The following is a 13762-nucleotide window of genomic DNA, read 5'->3' on the forward strand; positions in this document are numbered from 1 at the left end:
CACTCCACTGCTGATACCCTGTTCAGGCCCTCCTCACTGCATCAGAAGTGTCAGGAGCCCTGCAGGCAGGAAGCTAAAAAGGATGGCAGCCCCTTCCTTCCCTTCAAAGAGGAGGGGAGCTGCTGCTGCTGCTGCTGACAGGAATTTGACCCCTGCTCTGATGACATTATGTGAAGGGAAATTGTGAATTACCTCTGAGCACAGCTAATCTTGTCACCTTTATTGATGATCTTGTATCTAAATTTATCAGCCAGAGGAAATAAGGTGTTTGTAAAGTGCACACACACAGGCCTACTTTTTTTTATGATGGTTTATTTGCAGTGACTGATCTGCCACCCCATTGTTCTTTTTTTTTTTTTTTTAAATAAAAAATAAATAAATAAAAACAGTGAAGAAATCCTGTGTGCAGGCACAGCATGAGGAGTGAGTGAGTCTATCTGATGCACTGCGAGCTGAGCGGCCCTCCCTCTGGGCAGTTCAGCCTTGCCTGACTAGGAAGAGAGGAGGGAAGAGCTTGTGTGCTGCCGTGCGTGCGTGTGTATGTGCCCTGACGTGCGTGTGTGTGCGTGTCGGGAGGGGAGACATTGTTCCTTGACGTCACCGCTCAGCCCAGCCTGCCGCTGCTCTCAAACACGTCTTTGTTATTCCGAGGCTTCCACCGGAGACCGGCCATCCGCAAAACACGGAGTCCCTCCTGCGGAGCTGCTGGAGCGGGCCGCAGGTTGCAAAGGTTCACACCGATCACACTCAATGGGTCAAACACACACACACACACACACACACACACACACACACACACACACACACAGAGGGGATATTTGGCAATGAAGAGTTAAACAAGTCAGGGTGACTTTTATAGTTTAATATTGCAACATAATGCAAACAGTATTCCTATAAATAGAATGTATATATTATTACATTATTGATAAGATTATATAATATCAGTCTTAGTTAGCTTATTGAGTTATTTGTTAGCAATTTATTATTATTATTATTATTATTATTATTATTATTATTATTATTATTATTGTTGTTGTTGTTGTTGCTGTTGGTTAAAACGTCTTAAAATTTATCTGTGGTTCTACATTTTCTGTTTTTGAATGGGAGCATAAGAGCAATTTCAATATTTCAATGTCAAGTATTTCTGATAACTATTATATGATTTAGACAGAAAAAATAGCCAGCATCAATTCTGATAATTGATTAAATCATTAAATCATTTTTCAAACCACAAATAACAAACACCGTCAGCTTCCAGCTTCTCAAATGTAAAGATTTTGAGATTATCTTTGCCATACATGATATTAAATTGAATATATTCGGGTTTTAGAAGTGTTTCAATAGCATTTTTTTACTGTTTTCAAACATTTTTTTTATTAATATAATGAAAAAAAGTTTTTGTCCTTAAAGGTATCTTTATTTTATTTTATTCTGGAGACTCCTGTCTATGTGGATGCTCATGATTCCATTATTATTGATATATTTTGTTTTTTTGTGAAGCTGTTAATAGTTCTTTTATTATTATAATTATTGTTTTTATATTATTATTTATTAGAATTATTATAATAATTAATTATATAATCATTATTATTATTATTATTTCACAACAACTGTGTAATTCTAAGTTATGTAGTATAAACATATTGTTCAAAAGGGAATAAATAAAAAAATGCATTCCATATTATTATTATTATTATTATTATTATTATTATTATTATTATTATTATTATTATTAGAGAGGAGTAGCAGTCGTAGTAGGAGCAGCAGCTCATTAGAATTATTAGTTTTATTATCATCATTAGTGTATTATTGTTGTTTTGTTGTTGTAGTTAATGGTATTATTATTAGGCTATTTCCGTTTATCTGTATTCTAAACACATTTTCCCAAGTGTTAGTTTATTTTAGTTTATTTTTTAAACTAATAGCTAAAATCCTCACTGATAAAATGAGCTTTTGTTGAATTAAGTACTGGTTTGATTACAGCAGGCAGTATTGAAGCAACAGCGCTGTAATGATACAGAGGCAGACAATAGCCGGAGCTGCGAGCTGCACTCCGCTCCAGTGTGAATGTGCCGTTAGCAGCCCATTAGCGTGTAGTTACACCTTTACACTCGGTGTCCTTCCGCGGGAAATCTAGGTCGCGTTTTCGTAGCGACCGCGGAGCACGGCTCTCTCTGGTAACTGAATAGCCAGTGTAATCTGACACTTCAACTTGCCGTGCTCTACGGTAGTTGATTCAGTCAGTCACTCACACCGTCTCCGGGGCTCTAGCGTCGTCTTTGTGAAGTGGAGCGAGTGAGCGGAGGAGCGCCGTAAACACGAGGTTTGGAGGAACAATACGCGGATTTACCCACTGAGGTCCTCGCTAAAAGTAAGTTTCGCGCCTGGTTATTTTTGGTTGCAAAGCGGGGTTTGAGCGTGTGTGTGGGTTTGCTCGAGATGGGGTTTGCCTCCCGCTGGACGGATACTACCTGCTAACAATAGGGTGACCTCCTGGAAACCTTTAACAGCCGCTGGTGAACTCGTGTCAGGAGGAGGCTCGTTCTGGCTGCGCGAGCGGCAACACAGCGCCTTTACGCGGCGTAATACCCCGGCTTGTGTGCGCTGCTGTGGATCCCATGTCTCTGCCTTGTGTGGACGAGTTGCGCTGGAGAAGCAACGAAATAGCCAAAGTCAGTGTGTCTGCAGGGTTATTATAGAGATGGGTGCATGCGTTTTGTGAAGATAGGAATGTGCTAGTAACTCAGTGATTGCAGGTCTGTGTGTTTGTGTATGAGTGGGTGAATGTCTCGTCTCTGTCGATCAGCTGATGGCTCGGTTGATGCTAAACTGAGAATGTATGTCACTTAGCTAACAGTGTGACTGGGCTTGTTGACTCCCTTGAAGGCTATTATCGGCTACCTGTTGTAATGCAATTAGCGGGCATGTCCATATGTTACTCCGCTGTGTTCTGTTGAACTACACGTTAATGCAGCTGCAGTGACACTTCCCACCTTGATGTGCACTGATAACACACCGACTGTGTTGACTGGATCCTCTCAGGGATCATTCAGAGATCAGTGGCTCCCAATGTGAGGTCAGTGGGACCCTCGGGGGCCCCTAATGGGACTCGAGTGGGCTCGTGTAAACTGAGATAGTTTACTTTCACAGTGAATTTAATGCGGGGTTCGTGTGCTTTTGTCAGTTTTTACTCGCCTCTGTACAAAATGATTTATTTATTAGTGGTTATCAAACAACAGCAAAGGCTGAAGTTTACTGTCATGTTTAATCTGGGGCTGCAATGTCCATTAAATACTGGAAAAAGTCTATCCCAGTTTTTATAAGTCCAAGATGAGGTCTTAAATGTTTCCTTTAGTCAGTCTCAAATCTAGAGATATTCAGTTTGATATAATAATGTCTGCTGTTTTTGCAATAAAATTACATTAACAAATAGCTGATTATCAGAATAGCTTAAAGGCATAATATGCAACATTTTCCTTAAAAACAATGTATAGACTTGTATGAACACCGTCATCACTTATGGCCCACTAGAAGTGTGTGATAGTGTCTGTATCTGCAGAGACCCTTCCCTCTGGCTGTATTTTCCTTATTTTCTCATAATTTTCCCATGCTTGGGATGTTTTACTGACCTGAAATGTCTGTATCTGATGTCCAAGGAATGAGACTCAGCAATCAACTGCAGTATATTTCTAGTGTGTTTACAAACACCTCAGACAAATCCTACTGATTCTGCCTCTAATGAACTGTGAATATTCTTATTGGATGATACTCAGGTGTGACTGTAATGTCAAGTGTCCACTCTCTCCTTTGATTTACATGCACTGAAACCCACACTGCACACACAACCTTAACGTTTCAGTGCAGGGTTCAACATTAATGTTGTTTTATTTTCTTTTTCAAGCAAGTGTTTCATAAATCTGCTTGCACAAACTCACTTTGAACTTGCTAATGTACAAATTGTTTTATGGATAAGTGGTTAATGACAAAGTTAAGTTAATTGTCCTGTTTAATTTATGGATATACAATGTCAGAAATTCGTCAAAAATGTCCATCCCAGTTTTTAAAGTCTAAGGTGATGTCTAAAATCCAAAGATATTCAGTTTAATATGATAATATACAAAGAAAAGAGGCAAATCTCTATTACTTAAATGATTAATTGATTGTCAAAATTGCATATTGGCATTAAAATCTAAGTTGCAGGGTTTCCTTGCCCGACATAGCATTTTACACACTTGAGTGTCCACTCTTTTCATTGTTTTAAATGCATTTAAATCCTCATTGCACACACACCCTGACCGTTTCAGTACAGATTAATCTATACATGGATACAGTATCAGATTTTCTAAGAAGTGTGGATGAGCTGCTTGACTCAGCGCAGCCAAGTCTAGCGGACCCTCCCCGTAAAAATTCCTCCCATCTGGATGTGAGGCCAGCCAGGGCAGAGCGCAGCAGAGAGGGGGCTCCCGACAGGAGGAGGAAGAGAAGGAGGAGGAGGAGGAGGAGACTGTCGCTCTTTCATTACGCTGTGTACCCGGCTACAGGACAGCCAAACTTTGGGAGGGGGTGAAAAAGACCCTCGTTAGTAAGGCACTGGACTTAAAGGGAGCGGCAAACCTTTGTTATTGTTATAGAGTTGTGGAGTTTTGTTCAGCCAAAAATGTTCCTGAATATCTCATCTTTAAGCAACCATATCTGCCTGAGTGTGCATGCAAGATAACAAGTGATATAGTGTAAACACCAGCAGTAAATCAGCCATCCTTCAACACATAAAACCCTGTTTCCTCTTAGAAATCCCACACAGTCTCAACTAAATTTAAACATAAGAGTCCGTGTTTATTGCAGGAGTATTGCACTGGATTGCAGGTGTTCATGTTATTGTGTCCACTCCCTGTAAGAGAGTGTGTGTGTGTAAACAGATTTTGGATGGGTGCACCCTCCAGTGTCTCCTTCCTTTGGTAATTTAAATTGGTGATGTAATGAAATTGTTTCAGCAGCAACACTTGTCAGCCGCACCACATTAATTAGTGCTGTTCGACTTTTATTATACCCCCCCCCCCCCTTTCCTTGAGATGAACCGAAGCAGCGTTAAGTCATCGCAGCAAAGCATGAAAAGAAGGCACGCTCACTCGCTCAGAGCAGGTTACCTGATAAATTGTGAAAGAAAGGGGGCGAGGAATTAAAGCCATCTGCAACTGTTTGAAACTTGGAAATTTGTGTGTTTGTGTGTGTGCTTGTGTGTGTGAGTTTTCTTTCCTTCTGTTGTCCCTCATGGGGCCTCTCTACAACCAACCAGCCAGCCAGCCAGCCAGCCAGACTGTGAGACAAGACAGAAGAGTGTCTGATTCACTAAACAGGCTAAAAAGGCTCCAGTAGACTCACTTTGAAATCAAATTTGGGTGTTAAAGGCTGTTGAAGAAGGCGCTGGGTGCAAATGCAAGGACTGTCTGACCCTCCACTCCACAATATGCAGGAGGTAATACCGGAAGCATGCTGGGAAAATAGTGAAATCTTAAACAGAGAGACAGAGAGGCAACACATGCGCTGGCAGTGCTACAAGTTGCAGCTTGAGGAAGAAGACGTATGTTTATATGCAACAATATGTTTGTTCCCTCAAACCAAACAAGGAGACAGAATGGAGAGATTATTCTCTTCTAAGCGAAGTATTAGCCAATATGTCTGTCTGGAGATATTGTATATTTGTCTAAGGAATCAGAGCTCTCATAACTTTTAATCTCATTATCAGTCAAGCATTTAAAAGGAGAATTCTGTATGTTTACTGTAATAAATCATAAACTGAATATGATAAGCCATCAGAGATTAAGAAAACATGTTAATTTAAAATATTTGCTTCTCCAATTTGAAATATTCGCCTCTCTGACAACAACAGTACAACCACCTTTGAAATTTTTATTCTGACCAATAACTTGTTTTTTTGTTTGTCTGTTTCATGGTTATTAAAGGTAAAATTACTGCTGAATGCTTGCCGAATTCTTAAGTGTCTGTTTATGAGTTGTAAGAAATCATTACTAATCTTGTAAAGGGAACAGATGTTTGTAACGGTTAAATTGAGCAATATGTTAATGGAGTCTGGCAGGCAGTCATATCTATCAAACTCCGGAGTGTGTATTTTCAGAGCAGTGCACTTTTGTCTACAAGACAACAATTATAGCTTAACATTGACAGACAACTGACAATTATAAACAGCTGATAAACTTACAGCGTAGGACTTGTCATCATTTGTTATTGTCAGATTACAGTGATGCTCATTTTGCAATCCTGCAGTGTTCCTGCAGCTTGCCTGAGCTTCCTGGAGTCTGGGGAGAAGGTGGTAGGGGGAAAAGCTCGCTTCAACCATAGATCATATATTAAATAGGATTTCAACCTATGTAATGTACCGTCAGTGGCTCCAATTTAGTTTTTGGACTGCAGCACACATTTTTGGACATGCAGTTGTTACATATTGCTCCTTTAATAGATCAGGCTGCAACAAGTTATGTCACAGATTCAGGTTTCAAACACCTGCAGCTATTCTCCAATCTCTCAGAGTGATTATTCCCAGAAAGCAGTAAGGCTGTAAACGCACCTTATTTCTTATCTTTGCACTTCTCTGAAGCAGCGACTGATTAGAAGTATGTACAGGAAAAACAACTAATTACTTGTGTCTGAGTAATTAGCTTTTTGTTACTCAGCAATTTACCAAGTTTCTCAGTCTGTGCTGCTGTTTATTGCGTGTCGGCACAGCTGCAGCCCGCTAAGTGCTTAAAACCTGGCAAACGCTAATCAATGTTTTGACAGCCTGACATTTCATCTAACTGTTCACGTTAGTTTGAGGAGTGCTGTGTGAAATACTTGCTGCCTGTTCACTCACTTGACATGGATTCTTGTAGTCTGGTGTCTCGCCATCAGCCCAAACCCACCCACTCGTGTCCCGAGCAGAAGTCTGCCTTTGTTTCTGTCTCTCTCTTTCTCTTTCTGTCTCACTTGTGGTTCAACTTGGCAGCACTTTTCATCTAGTCTGAGCCTTTGTTTTTCAATGTGCCTATTTTGGTCTTTTAATAAGGAAAAACTTGTGTTGCCTCAGAGCATTTTAAAGTCTAATTTTCAGAATAAGGGCTTAGAGGGAGTTACAACTTGAAATCTTTGAGCTGAGGTTGTGCCCTCATGTCTGACACTTAACTACTTCCTAAACGTTGTTGTAATTCTACCCATAAGTCTGCAGTTAAGCTCCCTTCAACCTGGTAAATGCAGTGTAACTAATAAAGAGAAAATGAAGCAGCCAGTAGATGTAATTCATCCTGCTCCTTACTGCCTGTGATGACATCAGTTTGGTGTTGAGAGCCAAAAGTGGACCAACATGAGGAGCAGGAATAAGAAAACCTCAATGCCGCATGCCTGTCACCACCGTCCTTTGGGCTGCAAACCTCGCGCTGTTGCTCGGCTCGTGGCTGAAACATGGTTGGTTTAAACTCCTTTAAGTCAGGAGAATTATTAAGAATAATGCTAAGTCTTGGATTTAACCTTATGTAGCAGTAAACAGCATTATTTGGAGACCAACCACCACAGAAAAACTGTAGCTGTGCCAGGCTGTGTTTCAGGTGTGTGAAACAGGGCGGTGCTCTTAAGGAATATTTGCATGCACCACAACCCTGCCATGAATAAATAAAGATTTGGAAAAGGTATATTCCACCTCCATAAACGTTCAGGCAAGTTTTTCATAATAAAGGCTTCGTTCAGATGATTTTAAGTGGAGTTGTATGAGATACTTGGCAGTTGGCACGCCTCCAGTTTGGAGAAGCAGAGAGGAGCACCAGGACAGAAGCTGAGCAGTGAACTGCTGTGGATATGGTCACCAACAAAAGGTATTTTAGTCAGATCCATCTAAAAAATTCATCAGCATTTTTAGAGTATGCTATATTTAGAATATTTTCACCGCTTTATCCTGCCACCAGACAGTCTTTTCTGATGGGAAATCGCAGTTATATAAGCCAAATATTGCTTGTGCCAAGCCAACTAAACTCCATGGGGGAAATCAGCCATTTTACCTCGCAGAACACAGGAGTTGCTGGCCTATCACTGCCTCAATCTCTTAGTTTGTTTGTGTTATTGTGTGACTTTGGTTAATCCAAGCTAGTCTTTTAAAACACAAGAAGTCACACAATAACACAAACAAATTAAATGATAAACGCAGTGGTACGCCAACAACTCCATCGTTCTGAGAGATGAAATGACCATTTTCACCTATTGAGTTTGGCTGGTGTGCAGAGAACCATATTTGGCTTATTTAATGGTGGTTTCCCAACCTAAAAGACTGTCTGATGGCAAAGTAAAATGGTGAAGATATTCTATATTCTAAATATAGCATACACTTAAACTGATATTTATCTCTGCTTCTCAAACTGGGGGCATGCTGACTGCCATCTGCTATAGTTAATACACTGACTATCAATACTTCATACAAGCCCACTGATAATTATCCAAACTGTCGCTTTAAACTGGCGTAAACTGAATCTCTGTCAGCTGTTGTGCTGCAGACAGAAACCTGTTTAAGTAATATAATATAGGCAAAACATGAACTTAACTCCTGTTTCTGAAGAGCGGTCTCTTCAACCTTGAGCTCTCCCAACATCAGGGCGACGCAGTCCTCTAAGTGCTTTTTTTTCTGAGACAAGAGAGTGAAACAGAGTGCAAAGAGAGGGAGACGGAGAGTGAAGAGAGAAAGTTGCTGGCCCGCCCCTGTCACCGTCTCATGCATGTTTGATTTGATGTTCTTTGAGAAACGAGTGCAGGGGACGTCACAATGGCCATGTCCTGTTCCCATCCGTCGAGGGGCTGGGGCCCTTGAATCATAAATGACACCCGGCCTCACCAGGAACAATATGAGAGTCGGAGCCCGCACAGGAGGAACAAAATGTTCCCTCTATCCATCCATCCATTCGCCCACCGCTGCTGCCGCCTGCACTCAAGACTTCTCACCATCGCAAGCAATTACCCTCACTTTTTTCTTTTTTTTTTTTACTGCTGATGAAATCCTCACAGAGCCTGTCTCAGCTGTGTGTCTGTTGGTGAAGCGGAGAGAAAGAGAAAGGGTTAGAGATAGAGAGGAAAAGAGATAGTATGTGTCTGAGTGAGTGGCGTTGGCGTGTGTCTGTTTGGCTTGTAAATCCTGTTTAAGCTAAACAAACTCATTGTCCTCATCCTCCAACTGCGTTGCTCTGTGTGTGTGTGTTGTGGTCGTGTGTGTGTGTGTGTTTCCACCTCCCTCCCTCCTCTCTCCTCTCTCTTCGTCTCTCTCATTCTCCTTTTGAGTTGTAAGTACAGTCACTAATTAGTCCCCTCTCCCTCTTCATGCTGGGTCAGTGGGTTTACGGTTTCAGCACTGATCTGCTGTGTTTGCCTTGTCTCTCCTGATACCGGAGCATTGCCTGCAAGCCAGCGCAGACTGCAGCCTCCTCCAAGAGGTCTTCACACCTTACACAGCGTCCCACATGGGTTCATTTGCCAGACAGCCACTCAGGACTGCCGCGCTCGGGCTCCTCACTCTCATGCAAGCCTGGCCGGCGCTTGAGTTCATGCCAGGTATTAGACTAACCAGTCCGGCAAAGAGCTGTGCCTGCTGGGTTGAGTCAATAAGTCAAAACCTGTTATGTTTTCAAACAACAGCAATGCATTTTGAAGAGTGTTCCAGATTATATGAATTAATTTTACATACACTTTAGTCACCCCTGCACAGCATGCTCCAAATCTTTCTAGCTTATAGCCTGTAATGAATCTTTTTTTAAAGATAATGCGCCACAAGCTGTGTTTATAATATCATTTGTGCTATAAACAGTCTCTTGTCTAGTCGGCACTGTTGTCTCTCAGAGTGCACGGTGATGTTGATTTTCTGGTGGAGGTTGCGTGGGAGATGGAGAGTGATGGCAGAGATTCTCTGAAGGCGGTCGAATTGTCTCCAACATGGCCTCCGGGGATACATACTTCCTTGTTTTCCGACAAAGTAAATTAACTAGGATTTACTAATGCAAAGGGACAGCGTTTATTCTTCGCCTGCGATGTCAGTTATGAGGGGGAGACGGAGTCATGCAATATCTGCTCTCACATAACACTTAATTCTTACACATGCAAAGATAGAGAGCAGAGGCTGAAACGTGGTACACTCACACACACATAATAAGAAATAAGGGTTCCAAAAGGGCTCCTCTTGAAGGACTACACAGAACCATTTGCTCATGAAGAACCCTTTTTTGGAGAAGTGGTTCCTCAAGGGTTATTTGGAATACTGAGGGTTCCATTAAGAACCCTTTTCATTCAAGGAACCCTTTTTAGAGGGGGGCTCAGAAAGCAGTTAAAATTGAGCACAGTTTATTAATTGATAATGCTATAATCAATACTGTGTGTATTAAGAGGCTGTTAATCACAAATTACTTTACTTTGCAATACAAACATTGCACATTACCGTACAAAACATGACAACTTAGTAATTGAACCTTTTCAGACTGAAGAGGATCACAGTGTCTGTGGGTTAACGACCTGGAGCTGATGTTAGCTGATAGGCTGCTACACAGTGTGGCTAACGTTAGCAGTGCTAGCAGCGCTGCTCTGCTTGCAGGCTAATGTCCATGTCTGTGCTTATTGGGTCACATGTTGCTCCAGTCGAGTGATTATATACCAGTTAATTCTGTCACAGTTTACATTTAAAATAATTTCAATTTTCTAGATTAAAACACCGGCAAACCACGCTGGTTTTATGAGCTGTCATTTTTGTGACTTTGCTGATAAAAACATCTGGGGTTGCGTGGGCCACTGGGGCGTACAGTGACAGGAACTGCTGTCTGATGGGGCTGACTGGTGGCTGGCGGCTGTTTAACATCTTAGAGGCAACAGTTAACTGGCAGTCTGCATCAATTAAATTTTTATGTCTAGTTTAACCAACTAGTATTTCTGGTGCCAAGGGTGGTGATGTTCAATCATGTAGTTGACTAATTGCGCACATCCGTAGTTCTCGGTAGAATCCCCTGGGTGAGTTATCGTTAGCACCTCATAGGGGGTGTTAAGTGAAACCTTTCACAGATGGTCCTACGTTTAGGCCTAATGCTTTGTGTTGGGTTCTAGGTAGTACTCTCAGAAATACTTCCAAGTGTAACCCTTAGAGACAAGTCTACCAGGAACCAAAAAGAATTCTCCTATGTAGACATGCCAAAGAACCCTTTATGGTTGTAGTTAGCACTTCACTTCTAAGACTGTAGGTGTTAAACAGTAGCTTTCATTTTTCTTTGCAGAGGTGTGTATTATTGCATGCAAATAAGTATTTTTGCAGAGGAGAGAAGGTTGCACACCGGATGTTGATTTCTCACTTGTGCCTTTTGGTGTGTTAATGAAGCTGGTCGTGGTTGTTATGGAGAGCCCCTCAAATCATATTGGCATGTAATCCTGAGCTCCACTGCCCTACTAAGACTGTTTTCTTTCCGCTTTTCGACATTGCTCAGTGACAGAAAAAGTCTATTACTGTGTGCAGTGTGTTTGCCCGCTCGCTGCCCTCCCCTCGGTTTTGACACTGGCGGTTGAGCCAGGCGCTTTCCCAGGGTTCTAAGGACTGACATCCCTTTCATTTTCCCGCCTGGGCGGCTCAGATAAAGGGGCATATTTTAAACCTCTGTGTGGATACACCAACTGTAAAGAGAGACGGACTAGTGGGCTGGGGCCGAGCCTCAGCATTAACTTCACAGAGAGACAGGAGGAGAGGGAGGTGATGAGGATTGAAACAAATAAAGAACTTTATTAAACAGTGACTCAGCAGTTTATATTAAAATAACTATAACTGGCTGCAGACCTGACTTTGCAAATATCACAAACATTATCTGCAATCGCACTGCAGATAACCCATCTCTTTCTTTATCCCTGATCCATTACAGTGGCACTGTGTTCACCGTTTTTTTTATAATCTCCCTCTGTTACACGTACGTCCTCCCAGCAAACCAATGCTGCGGTGGAAACCGTCGTTTATCATATCAGTAATGAGACCAGGCTAATCGTGTGTATTCCGGAGACAGCAATGATACACTGCTTGGCGCTTGCCAGGGATCAGCCTCTAAACAATGTTTATCATTGTCTCCCAGGGCTCTTTAATTATCTGGCAAACATTATTGACAAAACAGCAAGGGTCCCTGTGTTTTATGATTTTAAAGGATACTGGGTTACTATTCACAAGTATGCATGCTGGAGAAAATAAAAGCAAACAGATTTTTGATTTTACATACTTACAAATGTATATTTTTAAGTATTTGCAATAAACAAATAATTTTACTTTAATGTAAATATGCTTTCTTGTGTATCTAGCATTCATTGCAACATACATTTGGTAGAAATTACCAAAATATGAGCGATGAGTGAGGAACACAGAACAAGGAAGAGGCAGTGGATTTCATCAGATCCAGATCTGATGCTCCCGTTTATTTTTTTGTAGTTCTAAAAACACTGTTAAATGGCTTAGTGACAAGAAGAGGGATGGTCTGTGCAGAAACTATGCCTTAACTCGCTCCCACATTTCTTCACTGAATCATGCTGAATCACTTTGGTCCAGACGGAGAATATGTCAGCAACTATTAGATGGATGGAGAAAGTGTGTACAGACATTCATGGTTCCCAGATGATGAGTCCTAATTACTCTGAAGATCCTCCATAAGGCTCCATAAGGTTGACATTTATGGTTTTGAAATAAATGTCTCAGCAACTGTTGGACTGTCAAAATTTTGATTTATCCAACACTAAATACCTGCAAAACTGAGATTCCTGTCAGCCTTGGTTTTACTTTGTGTTAAGTGCTGGTTTGTTAACACGATAAACTAAGAGTTGAAAAACTCACTTTCTCAACATTAGTATTGTCATTGTGAGCATGTTAGCATGCTTATGTTAGCATTTAGCTTAAAGCAGAGCCTCACAGGGGGCAGAATCTGGCCTTTTAACCACCTCAAATGACCCTTTAATCATTTGTAAATAAAAAAAAAATATATATAACATTTTGATTTGATTAAATTACCTGCTGACATTCTAAGTTTAAGGGTGTTTACATTGTTTTTTTTTATAAGACAATTATTATTTGAAAAAAGTTTTTATTCAGGATGTTTATGCAGAGGGAATTTGAGAGTGAAACTGAGTGGGGAAATAAAGTTAAATGCTACATTGTGTTTATTAAAACAACAAGCTACTCTTTGTTAATAATGTTTGTTTTCCAATTGTAAAAACTAAGCTAATATTAAAGTGGAGAAAAAATAAAAAGGTGCGGTTTTATTATCATTTAAATTCCTAACTTTACAGGTCAGTCATAGGAGTGTACACATTAGGGCTGTGTATTGGCAAGAATGTGGTGATTCAATACATAACAATTTGATTTTAAATTCTCTTGTTTGTACTTTAATGTTGCATGGAAAAGAATTTTTGCAACTAATCATGTAAAAGAAACATTTTGCTAACACCCTACGTTACTTTCTTAACTCACATATCTTCAGTCAATTTACAAGTAATTTATCCAGTAAAAAGAAGTAATGAAACTTTTTAAGAGCTCCTGTATGTCTGCTCCGATCCCAACAACAACCCGTTACTTCAGATTACATGCATACAATCTAATGCACTTATTACACTTTTAAGTCGTATTGCTTTCACAGCCATCCTGTAACCTTTACTTGGCTGCCCGGTGGGAGCTGAGTGGAAGCTGAATGGCATGTGTTGACATTGTTAAAGATACACGTGAGGACATCACACGTTTCAT

General features: G+C 40.8%; 1 protein-coding gene across 1 annotated transcript in view; it reads left to right on the forward strand.

Annotated features, from left to right (window-relative positions):
• The first annotated feature begins 2211 nt into the window (after nt 1-2211).
• Nucleotides 2212-13762, forward strand: part of zmiz1a (zinc finger, MIZ-type containing 1a) — a 138032-nt gene continuing 126481 nt past the window's right edge. The window contains exon 1 of the mRNA XM_084735341.1: nt 2212-2371. The gene's annotated coding sequence lies outside the window, so the exon portion shown is untranslated. The remainder of the gene's footprint in view (nt 2372-13762) is intronic.

The sequence above is a fragment of the Lutjanus erythropterus genome, chromosome 14, assembly GCF_056507025.1.
Source record: "Lutjanus erythropterus isolate fLutEry1 chromosome 14, fLutEry1.hap2, whole genome shotgun sequence".
Classification (NCBI taxonomy): Eukaryota; Metazoa; Chordata; class Actinopteri; order Lutjaniformes; family Lutjanidae; genus Lutjanus; species Lutjanus erythropterus.